At 49.5% G+C, this 26,811-nt stretch overlaps 1 long non-coding RNA gene across 1 annotated transcript; it reads left to right on the forward strand.

The window, feature by feature from the left end:
• Positions 1-2,208: 2,208 nt before the first annotated feature.
• Positions 2,209-21,382, forward strand: LOC117490121. Its single transcript, XR_004556648.1, has 4 exons — positions 2,209-2,365; positions 3,339-3,382; positions 20,758-20,785; positions 20,913-21,382. It is a non-coding gene; the product is annotated as an uncharacterized LOC117490121 (long non-coding RNA).
• The last annotated feature ends 5,429 nt before the right edge of the window (positions 21,383-26,811 follow it).

Genomic DNA, 26,811 nt, shown 5'->3' on the forward strand with positions numbered 1-26,811 from the left:
GTAAACGATAACGTCTGAATAAAGTTCATCTGAAGTAATATTAGTTTTACATTAATAAAGTTTACTTTCTGAAGAAGACATTTTTTTTGTTTTTGTTCCCATTCATTTAAATGTTGAGTAACATCTGATTATAAACTGATTTGTATCCTCATCATGTTTTCTTTATTCAGTCTGAGGAGATGCAGTTTGTCAGAGATCAGCTGTTCTGCTCTGGCCTCAGCTCTGAAGTCCAACATCCATCTGAGAGATCTGGACCTGAGTAACAACCCTCTGAAGGATCCAGATGTGGAGCTGCTGATCTCTGGACTAAAGAGTCCAAACTGCAGACTGGAGGCTCTCAGGTCAGTTCACTGAATGAACTTCATCTGTTTGTATTTATGATTTTCTGAATTTGAACAAATACATTTAAATTATTTGTTCCACTTTTGCTAATGACTGCATATTGATCAGAGTAACAGAGAGAAGGTGAATGTGTGAGGGAGAGAGTTTGAGCTTCCACAGACTCACTCTGTGCTCCATGAGTCAGTGGAGATGCTGTCAGTACTGATGATCTGTGAGGGAGATGAAGGAGTTGATAAACATCTGATCAAAGTTAAAGTTCCAGATTATCAGTGGATTGTTTCTGCATCATCTCTGACATTAAAGGGGACCTATCATGCAGAATGCACTTTCTGATGTCTTCTCTACATCACCATGTGTCCCCGGTGTGTCCCCGGTGTGTCCCCGGTGTGTCCCCGGTGTGTCCCCCGTGTGTCCCCGGTGTGTCCCCGGTGTGTCCCCGGTGTGTCCCCGGTGTGTCCCCGGTGTGTCCCCGGTGTGTCCCCGGTGTGTCCCCGGTGTGTCCCCCGTGTGTCCCCGGTGTGTCCCCGGTGTGTCCCCGGTGTGTCCCCGTGTGTCTCCGGTGTGTCAGGAGACTCTCAAAGTGTCAGGAAATAAACCCCTCTCTCTTCTCCTCCGTACCCACATCTCTAAAAATGGGGGAACAACGGAGCTGATCCAGATTTGCTGCGTCATGACGACATTACTAAAATGTGGGCGGGCTTTACACCCACGGGCCAATCAGAAACGTTGCTGTCAGAAACAATGAGACGTGATCTGGAAGTAATATGGTCTGTATTTACATTAGCATGCTAACACTCAGAGCTAACCTGTACTGGAGAGAGTATGTGTGAAGAAGCAGGAAATCAAAAGGAACTCACCTTGTGGTAAACCTGAGAGAGAAAGAGTTTGAGCTCCATGCTGTTTCAGAGAGAATCCTTGATGTGGTTTGGAACATGATGGTGTTTAATCACGGCAGCATTTAGCTGTATCTGCCGGGTAATTCTGATCAGGCATTTGCTCCCCCTCCTCTTTTTTCAAGCTAAGGACCCCGAACCTGCTCTTCTCTAACAGCTGGAACAGAGGGATATGAGGGATTTCTAAAATTCAGGATCTGTTTGGTATTTGGAGCAAAACACATCATAGAGATGTTTTTATATATTGTTATATATCTGAGACCCAGAATATATGCCTAAAGATAGCAGATAGGAGACCTTTGAAACCCTGTTTAACTCTGAACAGATTATTAAACCTGGAGTTATTTCAAACAGGAACTTTGTTTTCTAAACTTACATCATGTTTTCTTTATTCAGACTGAGGGACTGCAGTTTGTCAGAGATCAGCTGTTCTGCTCTGATCTCAGCTCTGAAGTCCAACATCCATCTGAGAGTTCTGGACCTGAGTCACAACACTCTGAAGGATTCAGGAGAGAAGCTGCTGAGAGATCTTCTGGAGAGTCCAGACTGCAGACTGCAGACTCTCAGGTCAGTTCACTGACTCTCTGTTACTGCTGGAGATCTCATGTTTCATTAGATATTCATCCTGATTCTTCTACATCATTAACTTACATCCATTCAGTTGTAAATGTTCTTTTATTCATATTTTCATTTGTAGCTACTAAAGTAAGAACTGCAGACTTAGATGTTGTCTGATTCTTGAAGGAACTGGAATAGATCTTAGTTGTAAAAAGTAAATCTATGTTTTTAATATTTAGTAAACAATAACGTCTGAATAAAGTTCATCTGAAGTAATATTAGTTTTACATTAATAAAGTTGACTTTCTGAAGAAGACATGTTTTTGTTCCCATTCATTTAAATGTTGAGTAACATCTGATTATAAACTGATTTGTATCCTCATCATGTTTTCTTTATTCAGACTGTGGCGCTGCAGGTTGTCAGAGATCAGCTGTTCTGCTCTGATCTCAGCTCTGAAGTCCAACATCCATCTGAGAGAGCTGGACCTGAGAGAGAACGATCTGAAGGCTTCAGATGAGAAGCTGCTGAGAGATCTTCTGGATAGTCCAGACTGCAGACTGGAGACCCTCAGGTCAGTAAGGGGTCTCTGCTGGTTCAGCAGTATTGTATGAACCACAGGGAGGTGTTTCTCTCTCTGGGGAAACAGATCAGTGATGTTACCCACTGACTGCAGGCTCTCTCATTCTTCCATCAACTATAGAAGGCCAGCTGAACATGCAAAGCCACACTTTAGTAATCAACTCTCTAACAGACGGGGTTTTACAGAAGAGTGGGAAAGGTGGTCTGTTCTTATGGGATGTTTTTAGTTTCTACACCAGGGGTGTCCAAACTGCGGCCCGGGGGCCAAATGCGGCCCTCTGAATCCGCCCTCAGCAAATTCTGAAAGTATAATGAAATATGACCCACTAATGAAACTTGTGCTTGTCTTATATTGTACTTCTTAAATATATATGTACACATATATTACTCAGTAGTATTCATGTGTTCATAATCCCACTTTTTAAATAAATTCAGTCATTAAAGCTGAAAACATGTTCTAACAAATCTAACTTGATAAGAAAAAAGCCCAATAACTTATTTGTATAACAAGCGTGAAATAGACCCTTCATATTTCCTGTGATTATAATCAATCTGAAGATCCTGCTTTAAGGAATGAGCTGCTGACAGAATAAAGTGAACCCTCTGGAGAGCTGGGAGCTGTTGTTTCTTAAAGCATCTTCAAGTAACAAGCATCCTTTACCTTCATCTGAGGTTTCTGACTTATAACTGAACTTATGAGGCAACATACCTCTAGAGAGCGGCCCAGACCTTTATATATCTTTCTGTATGTGGCCCTCGGGGAAAAGAGTTTGGACCCCCCTGTTCTAGACCAATGACTGGTTACTTCCTGTCATGCAGCTGAGAGCTGTGGCAGGCAGTCGTAGTGTTTGCAGAGAAGATCTGATGGGATGTAAAGCATGAGATCAGGACTCTGAAGCTGACTCAAAGAACTAACACTTATTTAAACTGGATCTAAAGCTGTTGGATTGTGTTCATCTCTACAGGATCGGAAGGGGTAAGACGATCAGAGCCAAGATCCAGAAGACCTGTGAGTACTGAAACCATATCCTCCATTCATCAAGATACTAAACTCTTTGAGGGATGAGGGAATGCTCTGGTTTTTGGACAAAATTAACATGGGATCACTCCCGTCACCGGACGTACTTCGTCTCACTGGAATATTAACGGCCATAGTGAATATAAAATCGTCCCCATGTATCCGGCCAATGGCGGGAGAGTTTTGAAAGAGACAAAACACTGTTCCATACATTTAAAAACACTTAAACAATTAAACAATGTTTACCCCAGGATTGAGGCACCTTCCCTGGCTTGTAAAGTGCAGTTATGCGCCCTGGAGGTATTGCACTATTTACAAAATGTATACCCAGGATTGAAGCACCTTCCCTGGCTTGTAAAGTGCAGTTATGCGCCATGGAGGTATTCTGCTATTTACAAAATGTAGCACTCTGTTTATTTCACACCTCCAGGGCGGAGACCGGGAAAATCACCTCTCTTTGTCCGCTCACAGAGCCCCGAAGGACGGACTAGAGACCTCCAGCAGCAGTCCCTAACAGTGGGACTCTGGTTATTTCACACCTCCAGGAGAGACCAGGGGGAAATCACCTCTCTCTGCCCACTCACAGAGCCCCCAAGGACGGACTAGAGACCTCCAGCAGCAGTCCCTAACAGTGGGACTCTGGTTATTTCACACCTCCAGGAGAGACCAGGGGGAAATCACCTCTCTCTGCCCACTCACAGAGCCCCCAAGGACGGACTAGAGACCTCCAGCAGCAGTCCCTAACAGTGGGACTCTACACCTCCAGGAGAGACCAGGGGGAAATCACCTCTCTCTGCCCGCTCACAGAGCCCCCAAGTACGGACTAGAGACCTCCAGCAGCAGTCCCTAACAGTGGGACTCTACACCTCCAGGAGAGACCAGGGGGAAATCACCTCTCTCTGCCCGCTCACAGAGCCCCCAAGGACGGACTAGAGACCTCCAGCAGCAGTGCCTAACAGTGGGACTCTGGTTATTTCACACCTCCAGGAGAGACCAGGGGGAAATCACCTCTCTCTGCCCGCTCACAGAGCCCCGAAGGACGGACTAGAGACCTCCAGCAGCAGTCCCTAACAGTGGGACTCTGTTTCCTTCACAGCTCCAGCAGAGACCAGGGGAAAATCACCTCTATTTGCCCGCTCACAGACCCCCAAACGACGGACTAATGACCTTCAGCACCCCGGAGAGCTCCATTGTGAAATATTGCTACTAATCCATAACTTTTGATAACAAGCTCTGTTCGGTTCAGGCTTTTTCTCTACCCCCCCATTTACACGTACCCCGCATCCAACGGTACCATCGCCGAATCTCTAGGACCTCGGGGAGCGGAGTTACGGCAGAGGGTCAGATTTTGAAAATACGATTTGAGAACAGGGCTCTGATCAGGGCTAAAGTAACGTTATAAACTGGTGAATCTGTTTAAATGCAGGCAGCAGACTCACTGCTTTTAGCAGGGTCTCAGAGAGCCAGAGAGCCAGGGTACAGCACATCGCTGTCTTACCCATAAAACAGGGCTCTGATCAGGGCTAAAGTAACGTTATAAACTGGTGAATCTGTTTAAATGCAGGAGACCTCCAGCAGAAGTCCCTAACAGTAGGATTCTGGTTATTTCACACCTCCAGGGCGGAGACCGGGAAAATCACCTCTCTCTGCCCGCTCACAGAGCCCCCAAGGACGGACTAGAGACCTCCAGCAGCACTCCCTAACAGTGGGACTCTGCACCTCCAGCAGAGACCAGGGGGAAATCACCTCTCTCTGCCCGCTCACAGAGCCCCCAAGGACGGACTAGAGACCCCCAGCAGCACTCCCTAACAGTGGGACTCTACACCTCCAGGAGAGACCAGGGGGAAATCACCTCTCTCTGCCCGCTCACAGAGCCCCCAAGGACGGACTCGAGACCTCCAGCAGCAGTCCCTAACAGTGGGACTCTGCACCTCCAGGAGAGACCAGGGGGAAATCACCTCTCTCTGCCCGCTCACAGAGCCCCCAAGGACGGACTCGAGACCTCCAGCAGCAGTCCCTAACAGTGGGACTCTGCACCTCCAGGAGAGACCAGGGGGAAATCACCTCTCTCTGCCCGCTCACAGAGCCCCCAAGGACGGACTCGAGACCTCCAGCAGCAGTCCCTAACAGTGGGACTCTGCACCTCCAGGAGAGACCAGGGGGAAATCACCTCTCTCTGCCCGCTCACAGAGCCCCCAAGGACGGACTCGAGACCTCCAGCATGTCCCCATAACAGTGGCACCTCCATAACCTTGCACACCGTGAGTCCCCGGGCCCCCACAGTTAAGCACTCCCCCACGGACTAAACACAGGTATTCACACCCACCAGAACCTCGTGCCCCTGGTGACCCTACAAGGGGGGTGGTTTTTATGGTGCTTCTATGTCCGCCCATCAGCATCCATATTCGTCCTTCTTCACGGCACCACCCCCCCTTCTGTGGAGGGTATTCTCGTGCCCCTGGTGACCCTACAAGGGGGGTTGTATTTATGATGCTGCTATGTCCGCTATCAGCATTCATATTCGTCCTTCTTCACGGCACCACCCCCCCTTCTGTGGAGGGTATTCTCGTGCCCCTGGTGACCCTAAAGGGGGTGGATTTTGTGGTGCTTTTATGTCCGCCCATCAGCATCCAAATTCGGCCTTCTTATTGGCACCACCACCCCCCTTCTGGGCTGGAGGTTCAAACACTTTAACTTTTGTTCACCCTCCTCTGGCTTACACCTCCTCCGCCAACACTTGAGCGCTCATCACAGGGTTCAGCACCAAGGAGAGTGCCTCCCCGGTGCTGATGGAAAGTGGCACTTTATCTGCCCCTGGTAACCATCAAGGTTATTGTTTTTTTATTTTTTTTATTTTATTTGAACAAAAACCACAGTACACACAGCCTAAAACATCAACTATTTACACGTTGCAGGAACAAAAACCACAGTACACACAGCCTAAAACATCAACTATGTACACGTAGCAGTACTGCTGCTATAACAGTACTACTAAATGTTTTACCCTACGTTTTAAAGTGCAATTATGCGCCCTGGAGGTGTTGCACTATTAACAAAATGTATGCCCAGGATTATAATAATAATAATTATATACACGGTATACATATTCACAATGTTTAGCGGGATTCAGGGGACCAAATTAGGTGTCTAATTCTTACGGTGCACCAGGGCAAACAGGTTGAGTCCACGGCCCCTGCCCCATCATCAGGAGTGTCAACCAGCCCCGGTCCCGACTTCATTTGCCTCTTTCCCTCCCGCTTCCGCTGCTGCTCCAATGACCCATCAGGTGAAGACGAAGAAGCAGTACTGTTATAGCAGCCCTCTTCGGAAGTCTCCCCATCTGACAGCGGTAGACATCCTTCTGATGATGATGCAGCTGTCAGGAATGCGTGGAAGGGTAGGACCCAAATGCAGACTATCAAACAAAGTAACAAGGTCTAGAAACGAAAACGAGCTTTAATCCAAAAGCTGAACAATAGCATGGCATGAAACACATAGGTTCTACAGAAACAAACAATGAACCGACAAGGCACACAGGGGAAGACAAGACTAAATACAGAGAGGGGTAATCACAAGACGAGACACAGCTGGGGTAAGGGAGGCAGAAACACAAGGGCAACAGGTGAACACAATCAAACAATCAGACACACCAGGGAAACTAAGACAGGAAGGCAAACACAGGAAGAAGGAACAGAGAAGACACAAGGAGGAAAACATTTCAAAACAAAACAGAAACCAGAGACAGAAAAAGACAAGACAAAACACAACACAGACAGATCGTGACATAACCCCCCCCTCAAGGGACGGATCCCAGACGTCCCAAAAAACATAGTCTAACACTTCCAAAAGGGTGGGTGGAGGGGGTCCGGAGGACGGGCCCGAAAGGGGTCCCGGGCGGACGGCCCGGGGGCAAGGCAGAGTCCAAAAAGGGGCGACGGCCACAGCGGGCGAACTCAGGGGGCCGGGCATGAGAGCAAAGGCAGCGGCTCTCAGGGGACCGGGCTCGAGGGCGAAGGCAGCGGCTGGAAGAATCAGGAGGCCGAGCCCGAGGGCGAAGACCGCGGCTGGAGAACTCAGGAGGCCGGGCTCGAGGGCGAAGACTGCGGCACTCAGGGGGCCGGGCTCGAGGGCGAACAAGAAGGCGGCGACGAGACAGCTCCGGAGGACGGGCAGGAAGGCGCCGACGGGACAACTCCGGAGGACGGGCAGGAAGGCGCCGACGGGACAGCTGCGGAGGACGGGCAGGAAGGCGCCGACGGGACAGCTCCGGAGGCCGGGCAGGAAGGCGCCGACGAGACAGCTCCGGAGGCCGGGCAGGAAGGCGCCGACGAGACAGCTCCGGAGGCCGGGCAGGAAGGCGCCGACGGGACAGCTCCGGAGGACGAGCAGGAACCAGTATCGGCCGGACAGGAACCGGAGCCGACGGGACAGGCGTAGACGGGGTCCTGAACATGACATGGGCTGGTGTCGACTGGACCCCCAACGGAACAGGACACAGAGTTGGCAGGACCCCCGGTGGAACAGGTGTCGGCGGGACCTCCAACAGGACAGGACACAGAGTTGGCAGGACCCCTGGCAGGACAGGTGTCGGCGGGACCCCCAACAGGACAGGACATGGATTTGGCAGGACCCCTGGCAGGACAGGTGTCGGCGGGACCCCCAACAGGACAGGACATGGAGTTGGCAAGACCCCCGGCAGGAGAGTAGTCGGCGGGACCTCCAACATCACAGGACATAGGGTTGGCAGGACCCCCGGCAGGAGAGTAGTCGGCGGGACCTCCAACATCACAGGACATAGGGTTGGCAGGACCCCCGGCAGGAGAGTAGTCGGCGGGACCTCCAACATCACAGGACATAGGGTTGGCAGGACCCCCGGCAGGAGAGTAGTCGGCGGGACCTCCAACATCACAGGACATAGGGTTGGCAGGACCCCCGGCAGGAGAGTAGTCGGCGGGACCTCCAACATCACAGGACATGGGGTAGGCGTCAGCCATAGAGCCAACAGGACACGGGGGGCTGGCGTCGGCCGGAGAGCCAACAGGAGACGAGGTGCTGGAGTCGGCCGGACCACCGACAGGACACGAGGGGCTGGAGTGGACCGAACCACTGACAAAACACGGGGGGCCGGAGTCGGCCGGACCACCGACAGGACACGAGGTGCTGGAGTCGGCCGGACCACCGACAGGACACGAGGGGCTGGAGTGGGCCGAACCACTGACAAAACACGGGGGGCTGGCGTCGGCCGGAGAGCCAACAGGACACGAGGTGCTGGAGTCGGCCGGACCACCGACAGGACACGAGGGGCTGGAGTCGGCCGGACCACCGACAGGAGACGGGGTGCTGGAGTCGGCCGGACCACCGACAGGACACGAGGTGCTGGAGTCGGCCGGACCACCGACAGGACACGAGGTGCTGGAGTCGGCCGGACCACCGACAGGACACGGGGGGCTGGCGTCGGCCGGAGAGCCAGTACTGGAGCCGAAACTGAAGCCGGAACCATGGCTGCTGGGGCCGGAACTGGGGCCGGAACCATGGCTGCTGGGGCCAGAACTGGGGCTGGAACCATGGCTTCTGGGACCAGACCTGGGGCTGAAACCATGGCTGCTGGGGCACGGGCTGGAATCCTGGCCCTGCGTCTCTTAGAGGCCTTTTGGAGACGCTGTGGACCTCCAACATCACAGTAGTCGGTTCCCAGGAAAGGGTTAGAGGCTTGAGAAAAGCTTCCAGGAACACATGTAAAATGTTGTAGCCACTCAGGCAACAAACCCCTGAGCCCGGGCTTGCGAGCAACCTCCCGGCGTGCCTCCTTCAAAGCCGCCACTCTACCCCGTATAGATGTGGCGTCTCTCCAGGTATAAAAAATGTACTCCAGAGAGCACCCAAGACGATCCGCTTGTAGCAACAAACAATCAGAGTCTGCTGAGTCCAATTCTGGTCGGTTCATTCTGTCAGGAATGCGTGGAAGGGTAGGACCCAAATGCAGACTATCAAACAAAGTAACAAGGTCTAGAAACAAAAACGAGCTTTAATCCAAAAGCTGAACAATAGCATGGCATGAAACACATAGGTTCTACAGAAACAAACAATGAACCGACAAGGCACACGGGGAAGACAAGACTAAATACAGAGAGGGGTAATCACAAGACGAGACACAGCTGGGGTAAGGGAGGCAGAAACACAAGGGCAACAGGTGAACACAATCAAACAATCAGACACACCAGGGAAACTAAGACAGGAAGGCAAACACAGGAAGAAGGAACAGAGAAGACACAAGGAGGAAAACATTTCAAAACAAAACAGGAACCAGAGACAGAAAAAGACAAGACAAAACACAACACAGACAGATCGTGACAGCAGCTGCTGCCGCATCTGATGACGCCCTGAACATGGAGCGGATTCTCAATGCCTCCTTTATTCCTGGCGCATTCGCGTAGAACCGGTCCGCCGTGGTTACGTCGTGACACATAAACCTGGCGAGAATCGACCGGCTTTCTGGATCTTGGTGATGCTTGATATTGTCAGCCAGGGCAGTGCGCAGGATTGTGAAGGTGACGGCTGTTTCTAGCCCAGCATCAGCCCATGCCCTCTTCAAGTGAGCGTTCAGGTTCTTGGAGGCCCGATTCCCCCTTGTGAAAAGGAAGAATTCATTCTGAGGACCCAGCAATGCCTCTTTAATCCCCATCCACCGCATGACCCAGCTAAACTCCTCTACTGTAAGCGCCAGCTGTGCTTCGCCATATGTCTTGGCCGTCTTGTGATCCTGCACATGGATGATGTAGCCCTCAGCAGTTCCCCTTATGGCTGCCTCTAAGACCTCACTGTTTTTCATGTTTGCGTACACGCCCGTACGGTGGCCATACAGGAGGCTCCAATGGAGGGTGAGATAGCCATAGAGAAGCTTCTGGGTGGTTGAGGTCGGCGTGCCGGCCATCAGGTCGAGGAGCTCCGGGATGCGCTTCTCAGCGGCCGCCATGGCGGCGAGAAGCTCCGCCTGGCTCGGCAGACGATCCAGTTTGTTCCTCTTCACCTTAAACTGATGTAGAGTGACTGCCTTATTCAAGTGTTTCATGTTGGCTTTCACCTCTCTCATTATGTGGGTCATATCAGACTGGGTGAGCCTGCACCCCCGGGGCTTTGACTCAGACATGTACCCCATGAACTGGTGCACATTCTTCAGGAAGAACTCTGATGTTGTGACTGCCCGGCCCGGCTTTACAATATACTCGCTCCAGCCACGGATCATCTTCATGTTTCTTAGGAACAGCCAGTCTGACAGGCGGTTAACACCATGGGCCATGTATACTATGAAGTTCTTTATCCGGCTGATCTTCGACACAACATTGTCTTTCTGTTTTACTGTCGGAGCGACACCCAAACAATGATCCAAGTATGTCTGAAGGTACGCCTCCATGCTTCTAGGCAACGTGATTTCACGCATGGTATTCCCCCGTCCATACCCAGTGGACCAGTAATTTGAGGGAGAGGGCAAGTCCTTAGCCAGCTTAGAGGCACGGGTCTTCCGGCATACAGGGGTCTCGCTACCGGAGGCTACTGCAAACATGACAGTTTCCACCGGGCTCTTCACAGGGGTCTCGCTACCGGAGGCTACTGCAAACATGACAGTTTCCACCGGGCTCTTCACAGGGGTCTCGCTACCGGAGGCTACTGCAAACATGACAGTTTCCACCGGGCTCTTCACAGGGGTCTCGCTACCGGAGGCTACTGCAAACATGACAGTTTCCACCGGGCTCTTCACAGGGGTCTCGCTACCGGAGGCTACTGCAAACATGACAGTTTCCACCGGGCTCTTCACAGGGGTCTCGCTACCGGAGGCTACTGCAAACATGACAGTTTCCACCGGGCTCTTCACAGGGGTCTCGCTACCGGAGGCTACTGCAAACATCACAGTCTTCACCGGGCTCTTCACAGGGGTCTCGCTACCGGAGGAAACTGGTAATATGACAGTCTTCACTGGGCTCTTCACAGGGTTCTTGACCGTACTCTTCCCACCGGAGGCTACTGCAAGCATGACAGTCTTCACTGGGCTCTTCACAGGGTTCTTTACCGGTCTCTTTCCACCGGAGGCTACTGCAAGCATGACAGTCTTCACTGGGCTCTTTACAGGGTTCTTTACCGGTCTCTTCCCACCGGAGGCTACTGCAAGCATGACAGTCTTCACCGGGCTCTTCACAGGGGTCTCGCTACCGGAGGTTACTGGGGACTGCATGACAGTCTTCACCGGGCTCTTCACAGGGGTCTCGCTACCGGAGGTTACTGGGGACTGCATGACAGTCTTCACCGGGCTCTTCACAGGGGTCCCGCTACCGGAGGTTACTGGGGACTGCATGACAGTCTTCACCGGGCTCTTCACAGGGGTATTGCTACTGTGTTTATGCCGGAGGTACTTGGGATTGCCAGGCCCTTAAATCGTATACATTCGTCCTCTTCCTCAAGCACAGCAGCACTCTGCTTCCTGGGTTTTAGCTCCTTTTTCAGCCTGGAGCGCAGGGTCTTCACCTCATCATTGAGGGCATCCTTCTGAGCCCTCAATGCCACATTTTCCAGCATCACCTGCCTGCAGTCCTCGTTGTCACACTCGGTATGTGGGGAGAAGGGTGGAGGGTGCCCGGGGTATTACTCCTCATTGTCTATATCCAATGATGTAGCCATTCCAATGATGGGGTTAGTCTCACGGAGGTCATGGAGCAACTGCAGTGCCACACTATGCTTCAGCCTTGCCATGACCTGCTGTGCCTCATGTCGGGACAACTCAGGGTGGTCATGTTGTACATGACGGTCCAGTCTCTTCCCAGCGTACGAACACCCAGCGATGGGACAGGGTTTGGTCCGAACATTTATCCTTCCACTGGCTATTTTCAGGAGGATTCCCCTCTCCTCCAAGTTCCGCACTGCATGCTTGTGCTTAAGGTGTTTGTTCAATGCCAGATAGAAGAGTCTGCTCACCGGGCATTCAGATGACATCCTTACTGAAACACACACAATGAATTTGATCAAAATGATGTTATAGTTCTCCGTTTATATGCGTTAGCGTGATCGGTGGTTGCGACACTGGGTCCGATGCATCAATTGGATGCATGGACCAAGGGAGGTATTTGGTTACCACCGGGTCAGATGGTCCCACCTCCGCACCAACGCGGGGCTGGTGATGGCAACATTGGGTCCGATGCATCAATTCATGGTGCACAGACCAAGGGAAGGCTTGGGTTACCACCGGGTTGGATGGTCCCACCTCCGCACCAACGCGGTGCTGGTGATGGCAACATTGGGTCCGATGCATCAATACATGGTGCCCCGACCATGAGAGGGTTTGGGGTACCCCGGAACCAGGCACCACCCCAGCAGGAAACGGGTTGTATGGTCAAAGGAGGAAAGAGTGATAGAACCGGGGTAAAGCAAAGAAAGTGTCCGACAATAGTGACTTGTGAGGCGGCCAGAGAGTCTGTCATATCTCGGTCCTATCCTCCAGGCAACGCTGTGGCCAAAACTGGGCTAAAAACAAAAAAAATATATATATATTTCATCCAGGGAAATTTGGGTGAAAATGAAAAAAAGTACCCGGAAATAGTGCCTCATGACCCCGCAGGAGTCCCCTGTCGACTCCCATGGCTTTCCTCCATGGGCAAAATGATCAAACTCAACTTTTGTGAGAACCAGGAAAAGGGGTCAAAATGGGAAAATTGTACCCCAATATAGTGCCTCATGACCCCGCAGGAGTCCCCTGTCGACTCCCGTGACATTCCTCCGTGGGCAAAATGATCAAACTCAACTTTTGTGAGAACCAGGCAAAGGGGTGAAAATGAAAAAATTGTGTCCCAAAATAGTGCCTCAAATGCGGGTAGAGTCCCCTGTCGACTGCCCTTGCATTCCTCCATGGCTCAAAATGTCGAACTTAAACTATTTGGAGAACCAGGAAAATGTAAAAATTATGGCCCAAAATAGTGCCTCAAAATCGGGTAGAGTCCCCTGTCGACTGCCCTGACATTCCTCCATGGCTCAAAATGTCGAACTTAAACTATTTGGAGAACCAGGAAAATGTAAAAATTATGGCCCAAAATAGTGCCTCAAAATCGGGTAGAGTCACCTGCCAAGTGACCTACATTCCTCCATGTCTCAAAATGTCGAACTTAAACTATTTGGGAGAACCGGCCAAAGGGGTGAAAATGAGAAAATTGTATCCCAAAATAGTGCCTCAAAATCGGGTAGAGTCACCTGCCAAGTGACCTACATTCCTCCATGTCTCAAAATGTCGAACTTAAACTATTTGGGAGAACCAGCCAAAGGGGTGAAAATGAGAAAATTGTATCCCAAAATAGTGCCTCAACATCGGGTAGAGTCACCTGCCAAGTGACCTACATTCCTCCATGTCTCAAAATGTCGAACTTAAACTATTTGGGAGAACCGGCCAAAGGGGTGAAAATGAGAAAATTGTATCCCAAAATAGTGCCTCAAAATCGGGTAGAGTCACCTGCCAAGTGACCTACATTCCTCCATGTCTCAAAATGTCGAACTTAAACTATTTGGGAGAACCGGCCAAAGGGGTGAAAATGAGAAAATTGTATCCCAAAATAGTGCCTCAAAATCGGGTAGAGTCACCTGCCAAGTCACCTACATTCCTCCATGTCTCAAAATGTCGAACTTAAACTATTTGGGAGAACCGGCCAAAGGGGTGAAAATGAGAAAATTGTATCCCAAAATAGTGCCTCAAAATCGGGTAGAGTCACCTGCCAAGTGACCTACATTCCTCCATGTCTCAAAATGTCGAACTTAAACTATTTGGGAGAACCGGCCAAAGGGGTGAAAATGAGAAAATCATGTCCCAAAATAGTGCCTCAAAATCGGGTAGAGTCACCTGCCAAGTGACCTACATTCCTCCATGTCTCAAAATGTCGAACTTAAACTATTTGGGAGAACCGGCCAAAGGGGTGAAAATGAGAAAATCATGTCCCAAAATAGTGCCTCAAAATCGGGTAGAGTCACCTGCCAAGTGACCTACATTCCTCCATGTCGAACTTAAAGTATTCGGAGAACCAGGCTGGGGGGTCTTGAGGCACAAAATTAGGCCCACTCAGAGTGCTTGGTGAGCGGATATATTCTTCCATGATTTCCAACAGCCGTTTTTTTTCTGAGTGCACCCAAAAACTGGGTTTCCGATTTCGTGCGGACGGTAGTCTGAAAAGTATGGATGAATCTTTTTGCCAGAGAAGTGGAGGGACTTGTTCCCCTTCTCCGTTGCACCAACCATCGGAGAAGGGGAAAAATCGGCCCGAAGCGCCAAACACCTGGCCACTTCTCCTGTTAGCACTTATACATTTTTTGACAATTTTTCAAAACTTCATTTTTGATTATTTTAAGATATAATTAAGCGTTTTCTTCACTTCTTTTTGCTTTCCACGGGTGGGGGCGCCTGGCAGGCCGCCTATGAGCACCCAAATTCGGCCTGGATCATCCAGGATATTTGGGCTAAGCTCCATAAACTGACTAAATCACCCAGAGAGATCACCTTTCTAGCCCAAATATATATAATACAAATACATTTAAATAGTAAAAGGTGCACTTGTGCTCTGCATTACCCGGAATTTTATTTTCATAGCCCCATGATAGTGATTAAAAATCATTTTCATGGGAAAAAGTGTTAAAACGCCTGATTAAATTATATGCAGGACCCCAGTGAGCTCCAGACTATGTGCATTGTGTTGGGGAACCATATAAATGATAGAATAAATGCATTTAAATGCAAAAATGATTTAAAATCATTTTAGGGGGACAATTGTGGAGAGGAGCCTGAAAATGACTCTGCAGCACCCCGGATAACTACCAGTTCATCTGGTTTAAATGTGGTGGTGATAGTGGCTTTAACTAGTACCCAGTACTGGGAGAGAACCAGGCTACAGCACATGTCTTTTCAACCCAGGAAAGAGTGCTCAAAACATGGGTAAAGGTGTGTTAAACAGTGGGGTAACATGTTTCAAATGACAGCATGGTGCTGCTTGTTGGCAGGCTGACTCAGTTCACTTGTCTCACACACACCCAGGGGGGGCGAAAGAGGACACATTGACCCAGCAGTAGGTGCTCAAAACGTGGGTAAAGGTGTGTTAAACAGTGGGGTAACATGTTTCAAATGACAGCATGGTGCTGCTTGTTGGCAGGCTGACTCAGTTCACTTGTCTCACACACACCCAGGGGGGGCGAAAGAGGACACATTGACCCAGCAGTAGGTGCTCAAAACGTGGGTAAAGGTGTGTTAAACAGTGGGGTAACATGTTTCAAATGACAGCACACTGCTGCTTGTTGGCAGGCTGACTCAGGGGGGCGAAAGAGGACACATTGATCCAGCAGTAAGTGATCAAAATGTGGGTAAAGGTGTGTCAAAGTGGGGTAACATGTTTCAAATGACAGCACACTGCTGCTTGTTGGCAGGCTGACTCAGTTCACTTGTCTCACACACACCCAGGGGGGGGCGTTGGAGGACACATTGACCCAGCAGTAGGTGCTCAAAACGTGGGTAAAGGTGTGTTAAACAGTGGGGTAACATGTTTCAAATGACAGCACGGTGCTGCTTGTTGGCAGGCTGACTCAGTTCAGTCTCACACACACCCAGGGGGGGAAAGATAACACTTGTACCAAGGAATAAGTGTTTGAAAGACGGGGAAAAGTTGTTTGAAATAGTATAATACCTCCAGGGCGCATAACTGCACTTTACAAGCCAGAAATAATGTTTAAATGGTCGGGGAAAGTATTTTTAAATGTCTGGAAGAGAGTTTTAGCCAGTCATTTTGCAGGATATCATTTAACATTGACGCTCTCCTGAAAATGCACAGAATATGTGCATTTGCAGGAGAGCGTCAATGTTAAATGATATCCTGCAAAATGACTGACTAAAACCCCGGAATAAGTGTTTGAAAGGCGGGGAAAAGTTGTTTAAAATAGGCTGATACATCCAGGGCGCATAACATGGGTAAAAAGTGTGTTCAAAGGTCGGGGAACATGTTTCAAATGACAGCAGACTGGTGGTTGTTAGCAGGCTGGCTCAGTTCACTTGTCTCACACACACCCAGGGGGGGAAAAAGGACACATTGACCCAGGAGAAAGTGCTCAAAACGTGGGTAAAAGTGTGTTGAAAAGTGGGGGTACATGTTTCAAATGACAGCACACTGCTGCTTGTTGGCAGGCTGACTCAGTTCACTTGTCTCACACACACCCAGGGGGGGGAAGATAAGACTTGTACCCAGGAATAAGTGTTTGAAAGGCGGGGAAAAGTTGTTTGAAATAGTATAATACCTCCAGTGTCAGGGTTGAGTAAGCAGGCAGGACCCAAATGCAGATTTCCAAGAATAATCCTTTATTCCAAGGTACAAAGTAGAAACACAGAACACTACCCTGTGACACACAGTCAACTACAAACAATGAACCAACCATGACAGACAGAAAAACCAGAACTAAAATACACAGAAGACCAATCACACAAACAAGACAGGTGAGGAGGGAGGAGAAAACACAGGGGCACCAGGTGAACACAATCGGGCAATCAGGCAGGACAGGGGTGAACACTTTTCAAAACAAAACAGGAAACCAAAGACAGAAAAAGACAAGACAAAACCCAACACAGACAGATCGTAACAGTACTCCCCCCTCAAGGGACGGATCCCAGACGTCCCAAAAAGTCCAAAACATTCCAGCAGGGTGGGTGGAGGGGGTCTGGAGGAGGGACGCACAACCAGGACCAACAGGGTGGGTGGAGGGGGTCTGGAGGAGGGACGCACAACCAGGACCAACAGGGTGGGTGGAGGGGGTCCGGAGGACGGGCCCGGAAGGGGTCCCGGGCGGACGGCCCGGGAGCAAGGCAGAGTCCAAAAAGGGGCGAAGGCCACAGCGGGCGAACTCGGGGACCCAGGCATGAGAGCGAAGGCAGTGGTTGGGAGAGTCAGGGGGCCGGGCTCGAGGGCGAAGACCACGGCTGGGGAACTCAAGGGGCCGGGCTCGAGGGCGAAGGCAGCGGCTGGAAGAGTCAGGGGGCCGGGCTCGAGGGCGAAGACCACGGCTGGGGAACTCAGGAGGCCGGGCTCGAGGGCGAAGACCGCGGCACTCAGGGGGCCGGGCTCGAGGGCGAACAAGAAGGCGTCTACGGGACAGCTCCGGAGGACGGGCAGGAAGGCGCTGACGGGACAGCTCCGGAGGCCGGGCAGGAAGGTGCCGACGGGACAACTCCGGAGGCCGGGCAGGAAGGCGCCGACGGGACAGCTCCGGAGGCCGGGCAGGAAGGCGCTGACGGGACAGCTCCGGAGGCCGGGCAGGAAGGCGCCGACGGGACAGCTCCGGAGGCCGGGCAGGAAGGCGCCGACGGGACAGCTCCGGAGGCCGGGCAGGACCCAGTATCGGCCGGACAGGAACCGGAGCCGACGGGACAGGCGTAGACGGGATCCTGAACATGACAAGGGCTGGTGTCAATGGGACCCCGGATGGAGCAAGGGCTGGTGTCGACTGGACCACCAACGGAACAGGACACAGAGTTGGCAGGACCCCCGGCGGGACAGGTGTCGGCGGGACCCCCAACAGGACAGGATCTGGTGTTGGCAGGAAATCCGGCGGAGCAGGTGTCGGCGGGGCCCCCAACAGGACAGGACATGGGGTTGGCAGGACCCACAGCGGAACAGGTGTCGACAGGAAACCCGGCGGAGCAGCAGTCGGCGGGACCCCCAACAGGACAGAATCTGGGGTTGGCAGGGCCCACAGCGGAACAGGTGTTGGCAGGATCTCCAACGATACTGGACGTGGAGTTGGCAGGACCCTCGGCAGGAGAGTTGTCGGCGGGACCCCCAACGGGACAGGACATGGAGTTGGCAAGACCCCCGGCAGGAGAGTAGTCGGCGGGACCTCCAACAGCACAGGACATAGGGTTGGCAAGACCCCCGGCAGAAGAGTAGTCGGCGGGACAGGACATGGAGTTGGCAAGACCCCCGGCAGGAGAGTAGTCGGCGGGACCTCCAACATCACAGGACATAGGATTGGCAAGACCCCCGGCAGAAGAGTAGTCGGCGGGACCCCCAATGGGACAGGACACGGAGTTGGCAAGACCCCCGGCAGGAGAGTAGTCGGCGGGACCTCCAACAGCACAGGACATAGGGTTGGCAGGACCCCCGGCAGGAGAGTAGTCGGCGGGACCCTCCAACATCACAGGACATAGGGTAGGCGTCGGCCGTAGAGCCAACAGGACACGGGGGGCTGGCGTCGGCCGGAGAGCCAACAGGAGACGGGGTGCTGGAGTCGGCCGGACCACCGACGGGACACGAGGGGCTGGAGTGGGCCGAACCACTGACAAAACACGGGGTGCTGGAGTCGGCCGGACCACCAACAGGACACGAGGTGCTGGAGTCGGCCGGACCACCGACAGGACACGAGGTGCTGGAATCGGCCGGACCACCGACAGGAGACGGGGTGCTGGAGTCGGCCGGACCACCGACAGGAGACGGGGTGCTGGAGTCGGCCGGACCACCGACAGGAGACGGGGTGCTGGAGTCGGCCGGAACACCGACAGGACACGAGGTGCTGGAGTCGGCCGGACCACCGACAGGACACGAGGTGCTGGAGTCGGCCGGACCACCGACAGGAGACGGGGTGCTGGAGTCGGCCGGACCACCGACAGGACACGAGGTGCTGGAGTCGGCCGGACCACCGACAGGACACGGGGTGCTGGAGTCGGCCGGACCACCGACAGGAGACGGGGTGCTGGAGTCGGCCGGACCACCGACAGGAGACGAGGGGCTGGAGTGGAATCCACAGGTGGACTGGAGGAGGCAGGAAATGCAGCAGAAGACGTCAAAGTCGAGACCCGAGCAGCGAGGCCCGGGAAGCATAGAGCCAAGGACCGCTGGCTTTCCTCAAAGTCTCGCCACGCCTGCTCATGTTCCTGAGAAATGGCGTGCTGGAACGGAACAGAGGGCGGAACCATGGCTGTTGGGGCCAGAACTGGGGCTGGAACCATGGCTGTGTGGGCCGGTTCTGGAGACGGAACCATGGCTGCTGGGGCCTGTACTGGAGCCCAAAGCATGGCTTCTGGGGGTCGGGCTGCTAGCCTGGACTTGCGACTCCTTCTCCTAGGAGCCTTTTGGAGGCTCCGTGGACCTCCAAAAGCCAGACGAGTGCCCGCGAACGGCTCCTGGACAGGAGCAGGAAATGGGGAAGAAGCAGGGGTTGACTTCAGACGGAACACACCGAGATGTATGGTGTTAGGTTGGGAGTTGGGAGGCAGGGGGCTAGCATGCCTGGGGCTAGCAGGCCGGGAATCACACGTCGAGAGGAAATCCAAAATCCAGTCAGGTAAGAACTTAACTAGAGATGGATCCACTGTTGCCACCTGGTGAGCCTCTGCCAGAGCAGCCTCTCTCTGCTGAACACTGGACGCTCCCCTCCACCTACTATAGCAGCAAGCCAAAGAAAAGGTAAAATGTTGTAATTCCACCTCAAATGGATCTGCTGGGCCCATTTCTGGTTGGTTCATTCTGTCAGGGTTGAGTAAGCAGGCAGGACCCAAATGCAGATTTCCAAGAATAATCCTTTATTCCAAGGTACAAAGTAGAAACACAGAACACTACCCTGTGACACACAGTCAACTACAAACAATGAACCAACCATGACAGACAGAAAAACCAGAACTAAAATACACAGAAGACCAATCACACAAACAAGACACAGGTGAGGAGGGAGGAGAAAACACAGGGGCACCAGGTGAACACAATCGGGCAATCAGGCAGGACAGGGGTGAACACTTTTCAAAACAAAACAGGAAACCAAAGACAGAAAAAGACAAGACAAAACCCAACACAGACAGATCGTAACATCCAGGGCGCATAACTGCACTTTACAAGCCAGAAATAATGTTTAAATGGTCGGGGAAAGTATTTTTAAATGTCTGGAAGAGAGTTTTAGCCAGTCATTTTGCACGAAATCATTTAACATTGACGGTCTCCTGAAAATGCACAGAATATGTGCTTTTTCAGGAGAGCGTCAATGTTAAATGATATTGTGCAAAATGACTGACTAAAACCCCGGAATAAGTGTTTGAAAGGCGGGGAAAAGTTGTTTAAAATAGTCTGATATCTCCAGGGCGCATCACCAAAAATGTACAAGCCAGGGAAGGTGCCTGAATCCCGGATACTTTAGGTCTGTCACTTAGGGTGACCGCACCACTCCGACGCTCCCGAGAGCGGACGTCCATTGTTTGTAAGGCACCTAAGAGGGAGCATGACCTCAGAGGAAAACAACACTCTTCTTTCTCTCTTCATCATTCTGGCTGTTTCTCTTTGTTTTATCATCATCATCATTCTCTCTCTCTCTCCTTCTCCTCTCAGGTGACAGGAAGTGAAGACACACAGAAAGGTGAGAGGTCGTACCAAGTGCACTTTATTTATTGAGGTTTCAACACTTAATTAAAATGTAGTTATTGGTTCAGTGTGTTTCTGGTGTTCCAGACAAATCTGCAAGCTCAGGTTTTATTTGTTCTCAGTTTATTCGTCACGGGGCGAGTTTGAGACGTCCAGAGGAGCGTGGAGGCATTTTGGAGAATAAAGAAGAAGACTGCAGCTGATGAGAGACTTCCTGTTAGCTCTCCTCAATATGAAATGAACAAAAACAATCCATTGTACTTAAAGCTTTTCTTGAAGATGTGTTGCACATACACCTGCTGCTACCTACCACCACCTCCCACCCATCCCGGCACCCAAAGAGGAGACCCCATCGACCCCAGATACCCCAACTCACTCTTCTTCAGGTTAGCTTGGAGCCCCGCCTTTACCTGCCCCAACATCTCACTTTGAACGATGTAGTCATCCGGATATCTGCATACTGAGAGTGGGACGCAGGACCCGGTCAATGAGCTGCTGGAAGGGGGTCCACTGGACTGGAGGGGCTCTTGGATCTGGTGATGCCTTGCTCTTTCTGAAAGGGGAGGACAAAGGAGGTGTAAAGCAGCTAAAGACTTAGGCCCCCGGCTCCACGGGGACGAAAACGGCAAAACGCATCGGAGTAACGCAAATGCAACCGCAAAAAACCTTCCGTCCCCACGCAATATACACCGGATTGTGTCAAGCTCCACGAGACGGCTCCGTTTACATCCAAACGCTGGAAAAGCTGCAGTACATATGCCGAACCTGTACGTGGTGCTGTAACTTCCTCCACCAAAAGCAGCAACTTCCTCCACAAAAGCAGCGAAGAAGAATGGTTGTCATGGCTGCACTTCTGTTTATTCTCCGCGGTGGGGGCCAAGGGATCCGGGCAGAGTTTTTCGCCAGTCAACGTGTGTTAAAGTTTAAATCTTCCGGACAAAATTATAAAAGTGCCGGTCAAAGGTCTTCTTTGTTATTTATTGAGCTTTAAAAACAAATGAATAACGACGATATAATGATATATGAAAATAAAATACACAGAGCCTATCTCTTTTTCCTCTCTTCTCACAGCGTCAGTGTCTGTCTCATGCAGCAGCTGATCCAGTAATGATGACTCGACAGTAAAAATAAACATATTTATAACTAGTTTAGGTAGTTTGAGAGGTAATTAAAATAGCTATTGTTGTTGTTAACGAAACACATCAGCAATGATGCGGGGTACGCGGAGAGGTGGGAAGAGGTGGGGAGAGGCGGGAGAGGCGGGGCTATGAAACGGATGACCGTATAGGCGACCCCACGGCCCCGTTGGACCCCCCAGAGCGCTCCGTTCCCAGATCTATCCACCTTTGGACCCGTTGTTGTTTGCGGGGTCTGTTTCTACGTTTCCCTTACGGCGTCGTCGAGCTTAGAGGGCTATACGCATGAGAAATATGCGGATTCAACCCGTTTTCGTCCCCGTGGAGCCGGGGCCTTAGTAAAGGGTTGTGGGTCGTGTGCATAGGCTAATGCAATGTGTCTGGCAGAGGAGACCTTAAGATGGTCCAACATGTGGCACTTGTAGAGTTCGGTTTCCCAAGTGGGTAGGAGGTTAGTTAGAACCATCTTAAGATTGCATAGTGTTGATGTCTCCATATTAAGTTGAATAATTAAAACGAAAGTTAATATAATCAAATATAATCAAATATAATCTTGTATAACCCAAAATGAACAATTATTATATTTCATGTTGTTCTATAATCACAGTTTATACAAACACAAGTAGTTTGTTAAGTTGAGTTTAAGGCCTATTGTAGTTTATGGGTGTCACTGTTTTAAAGAGGGGGCACAGTTGTCTTCACTCACAGGCTGTACCCCCGACTCAATGGAAAAGTACTGGAGCCCCAAAATGTGTTTAGGCCATACCATAGGAGAATATGTCTGGATGTCCAGTCCTGCACACCAGAGGTCATGACCTTTCCCCACAGGGTATAAAGGAGGTGTCTTTGGGTTTTCTTTGTGTTCCTATGTGCAGCATAAAAGCACTGGCTGAGAGGGAGAAAGCTCCAGAGCGGGGTCTCTCCTTGGTAGGTTCTCTCAACTTGGTAAGATCTCTCAGATTGATTTGGTGAATTGTTGAATGAAAGTTTGAATGTGTTAGATACCACTGACCATTTATGAGGAGATCCCTCTGGATTCTGTCGGGTTAGACTTTTAATGTTTCAACTGAAGAGGGCAGTTGAAGTTAGAATTTAGTGTAAGAAATGTAAAACTGAATTGAGCTTTTATATGAAAGTACCACAGCATGATATGTTTTGTATGATTGTCATATTGTAACGAGAGAAGGTAAAAACCTGTTTAAGTGTGGACCATTTTCTTCAAATAAAATCATCCCACCTTTTTGGATTGGGAGAACTTAAAATAAATCTGCGCTCTCCTCTCCTGCTTAAAGGTAAGATTGCACCACTGCCACACTCACACTTGTGTGGTTATTATGAAAATACACAGGAATCTATCAGAGTATAAACCTGGTTTGTAGCCATGCTAATAGTCTGTCTACTACTTAGAACCACATTTAAATAACTCAACACCTATTGGATGGATTGCATTGCATTTGATTCATTAGTCATCTCCTCTAGCCCCTTCATTAAGGACATGCTAGTGCTAATTAGCTGTGTTAGCATGCTGCACTCGTATGTTAAACACATTTTCAAGATTCAACATTCAAGTTTCAAGGCTTTATTGTCATTTGCACAGCAGCTACAGAGTAGATATGTCAATGAAGATCTTCTCCAACAGAGCAACATGAATATATATAGGACATGGAACAAATAACACAGATAAAATAGTGCAAGATAATGTTTTGAGATGAGCAAAAATGTAAATACAAATAAAATAGAATAGAAATAGTGCAAGAATTAGCTATGTTAGCATGCTGAACTCGTATGTTAAACACATTATAGGAGCTAAACAGGAGCTTGATAGCATTGTGAGCATGTTAGCATAAAGCTAATAGCCTCAGTCCAGCCTCTCAGAGAATGAACACATGAACACACAGTGACCTTATTGAGTAACAGCCATAAAAGCCATTGATTACCTTTTACAACATGCTAACAGCTCCTAAGCTACTTGCACACGTTACAGACGAGCTGTACCTCGACTGAAGCTGCTTCTTCTATCTTCAAAACAACATGCTTCACTCAGAGGAGGAGATCATGTGCTGTAGTGAAGTAAAAAGATATGATTCTAAACTGTATTAGAGTAAACATGTATTGTTTGAACTGTTTTAAGTAATCCCATATAGAAATGAAATTCTCACTTACAACTCAATGACACAGAGATCCTGTTTCACACACACACAGCTCCTTTTCACCAGAGCGCACCACACATGTTCTTTTCAAGGTTCAGTATGTTCTTTCTGGCTCATTATATCTGTATACAATGTTTAATTGTCTGAGAGTAACAGTTTATGTGAAAGATGCCATGGGAAAATAAGGGAGTGAATACCGGTGCAGAGATAGATTGACTTTGACCTTGTAGAACCTTAGAATCTCACGTTCTGGTCAGAACTCTGATTCGCTGTATTGAACCCGGCCAGAGGTGGATCCAACCAGTAAGGACACCTGGGGGAGTGAGCAGCTCACACAGCTCCTCCCCACAGACTCTCTGATTCGCTTCGGAGTAAAATGGGAAGGAAGAGTCTACACATCTCCGCCCCAAAATATGGATATAAATACTTATGTTTTTGTATGTAAAAGTACTTCTGGTTTGTTGAAGGCTGGTCTAGAGACGTGTAAACCGCATCCCAAACCTGAAGTCTGTACTTCTCGTTTCTTGAAGGCATGGTCTGTCTACCTGTAAACAGCATCACAAGCCTGAAGTCCGGAGTACTCTGTATAACTTGTATATGTGTTTGGTTTCCTACCAGAGTAAACTCAGATAATTGTTATAACTTTTGATTCCGGTGTTTTCAATTCCTTTCTTTATTTAATAGAGATCAGCCTCATTCAACGAACGGCCGCGCAGCAGAGGGGGGGGCTCTCAGCCACCCTAATAGGTGTTCTGCTCCAACAAGTGGTGACCCCGACGTGATGAGTGCTTGTCTCTAGAAAGGAACACCGATAGCCAGGGGACGGAATCCAGTCCAGGGGGAGGACACAGAGATACTGTTGACAACTAAGGACCATGGCAATATACAAAAGGTGAGCAGACACCTGTTTTGACTATCAAAAATCTGTGATTGATTATACTAAAAAAATGTAGAGTTGTCAGCAGCGTTCTCAGTGTTCTTAGTCACGTGGGAAATGCAATACATATTCTAGTTGAAATAGATTAATAGTGCTTAGAGTCGGGTAGTTCAGTCCTGTACCTAAGGCACAAAAGTGCTTGTAAAGAGGCGGGTAGTTCAGTCCCGTCCTACAACTCACTAGAAACGAACGCTGCAAAGCTGTAAAAGATGTATGGGGTAAATTCCCCGTAAGTCAAAATAACATTGATTAATATGGTTGGCTTGTAGTGCTTTAATTAAAGGCTGTGGGGGTGTAAAAAACAGATGGGTTAAATTCCCCGCAGATCATGATAAGATTTATTAATGCGGTTACCTTTCGTGGTGCTTTAAATGTATAAAATGGCTGTAATTGTTATATGGTGGGTGATAGAGGAGGAGAGAGAATCGACCTCCAACTAATTATTTGGACCGACCGAATCTCATCACAAAACTGCTGTGGGGTTAATCAGGCTCATTAAACGTGACGATAAAGAGATTTGTTGACTGGGTTCCGACTCCTTGCCTGAAGCCGCAGCCGCCAAAAGGGGGTTTGTAGAAGCTTGCTTCAGGAAGTCACGCTATCTGTTGAAATATACATCGCACAATTAAAAATCTGCCTGACTGTACGGATAAATATATGTAAAACTGCAAATATAATTTAAGAACACCACTCTGTACACAGTACATACTTAGAAAAGAAGTAGTAGACGGAGATAGAATTCATATAGTACGAAGTCATAGTCTGGAAGGCCTGAAGGTGACGATAAAGGATTTTTGTGGTTTGGGAATTAAACTCCATGTAAGCGTTGCATCTCTAAAGAGGGGTGTCGAAGTGCGCTTAAAAACCGCAATTATCTGTTGGAATAAAACATCGTACAAAAAGCCGGACAGACTGTATAAGGGAATAAACTCTGGTGTGATTTTTTAAGTCAAATCTGTGTAATAATTAAGAAAAATCTAGAAGTACTCCAGTGGAGACAGGTTTGCAGTATTAGTAAGAGGGGACAATTTCATTCGTGGTCAGCTGCTGCCCTCGTGGTGGCGAACAGGGAGTGTTACATATATCTGAAAAATTACATACTGAAATTTAGAAATTAAAGACAATAATTGCCCACGTATATTTAAATAAACACAAACGAACACGTATCAACATAAGTCAGATAATATAAACGAGGTCAATCATGGAAGAAGGCTGACATTTAATGCCTGATATATAAGTAATATAATATATAATAATATAAACTGATGTATAAGGCTCGATATTTCTGAAAATAAGAACACCGTCAACAGCATTCATTTCAGAAAAAGAGGGGGATAGGATAACATCAGACAATATGATGTGAGATTATTACGTTTTTAAGAGACATTTATTCTAGAATACTAGCTTTGGTTATTTTTGTTGTTTTGTTTTGTTGTTTGCTTTTAAGTATAAATTGACTACATTTAAAATAATCTAGTTTTGGTTAGTTTTTTTGTTTGTTTGTTTGTTCCTTTTTTGTTCGGTTTATTTTTATTTTTTTATTTTATTTTTTGTTTATTGTTTTCTGCATAGTCCTCTTGTCCACACTACAGTCTAGTTGGTGGCGGTAATACACCTACAAGTTGGTTTGCCAAACGCCAATAAACACTAAAGAAATAGAAGAGATGAGTTCAAAACCATATTTCCAGCAACTTACGGGCTTGGGTATGAGACTTCTCCACACAGGTTGCTGATGCCAAAGGGGACCCGAAGAAACACGAGGCCAACACAGCAGAGAGTTCGTCTGGCTGAAAGTCAT

Source organism: Trematomus bernacchii, unplaced genomic scaffold, assembly GCF_902827165.1.
Source record: "Trematomus bernacchii unplaced genomic scaffold, fTreBer1.1, whole genome shotgun sequence".
NCBI classification, from domain to species: domain Eukaryota; kingdom Metazoa; phylum Chordata; class Actinopteri; order Perciformes; family Nototheniidae; genus Trematomus; species Trematomus bernacchii.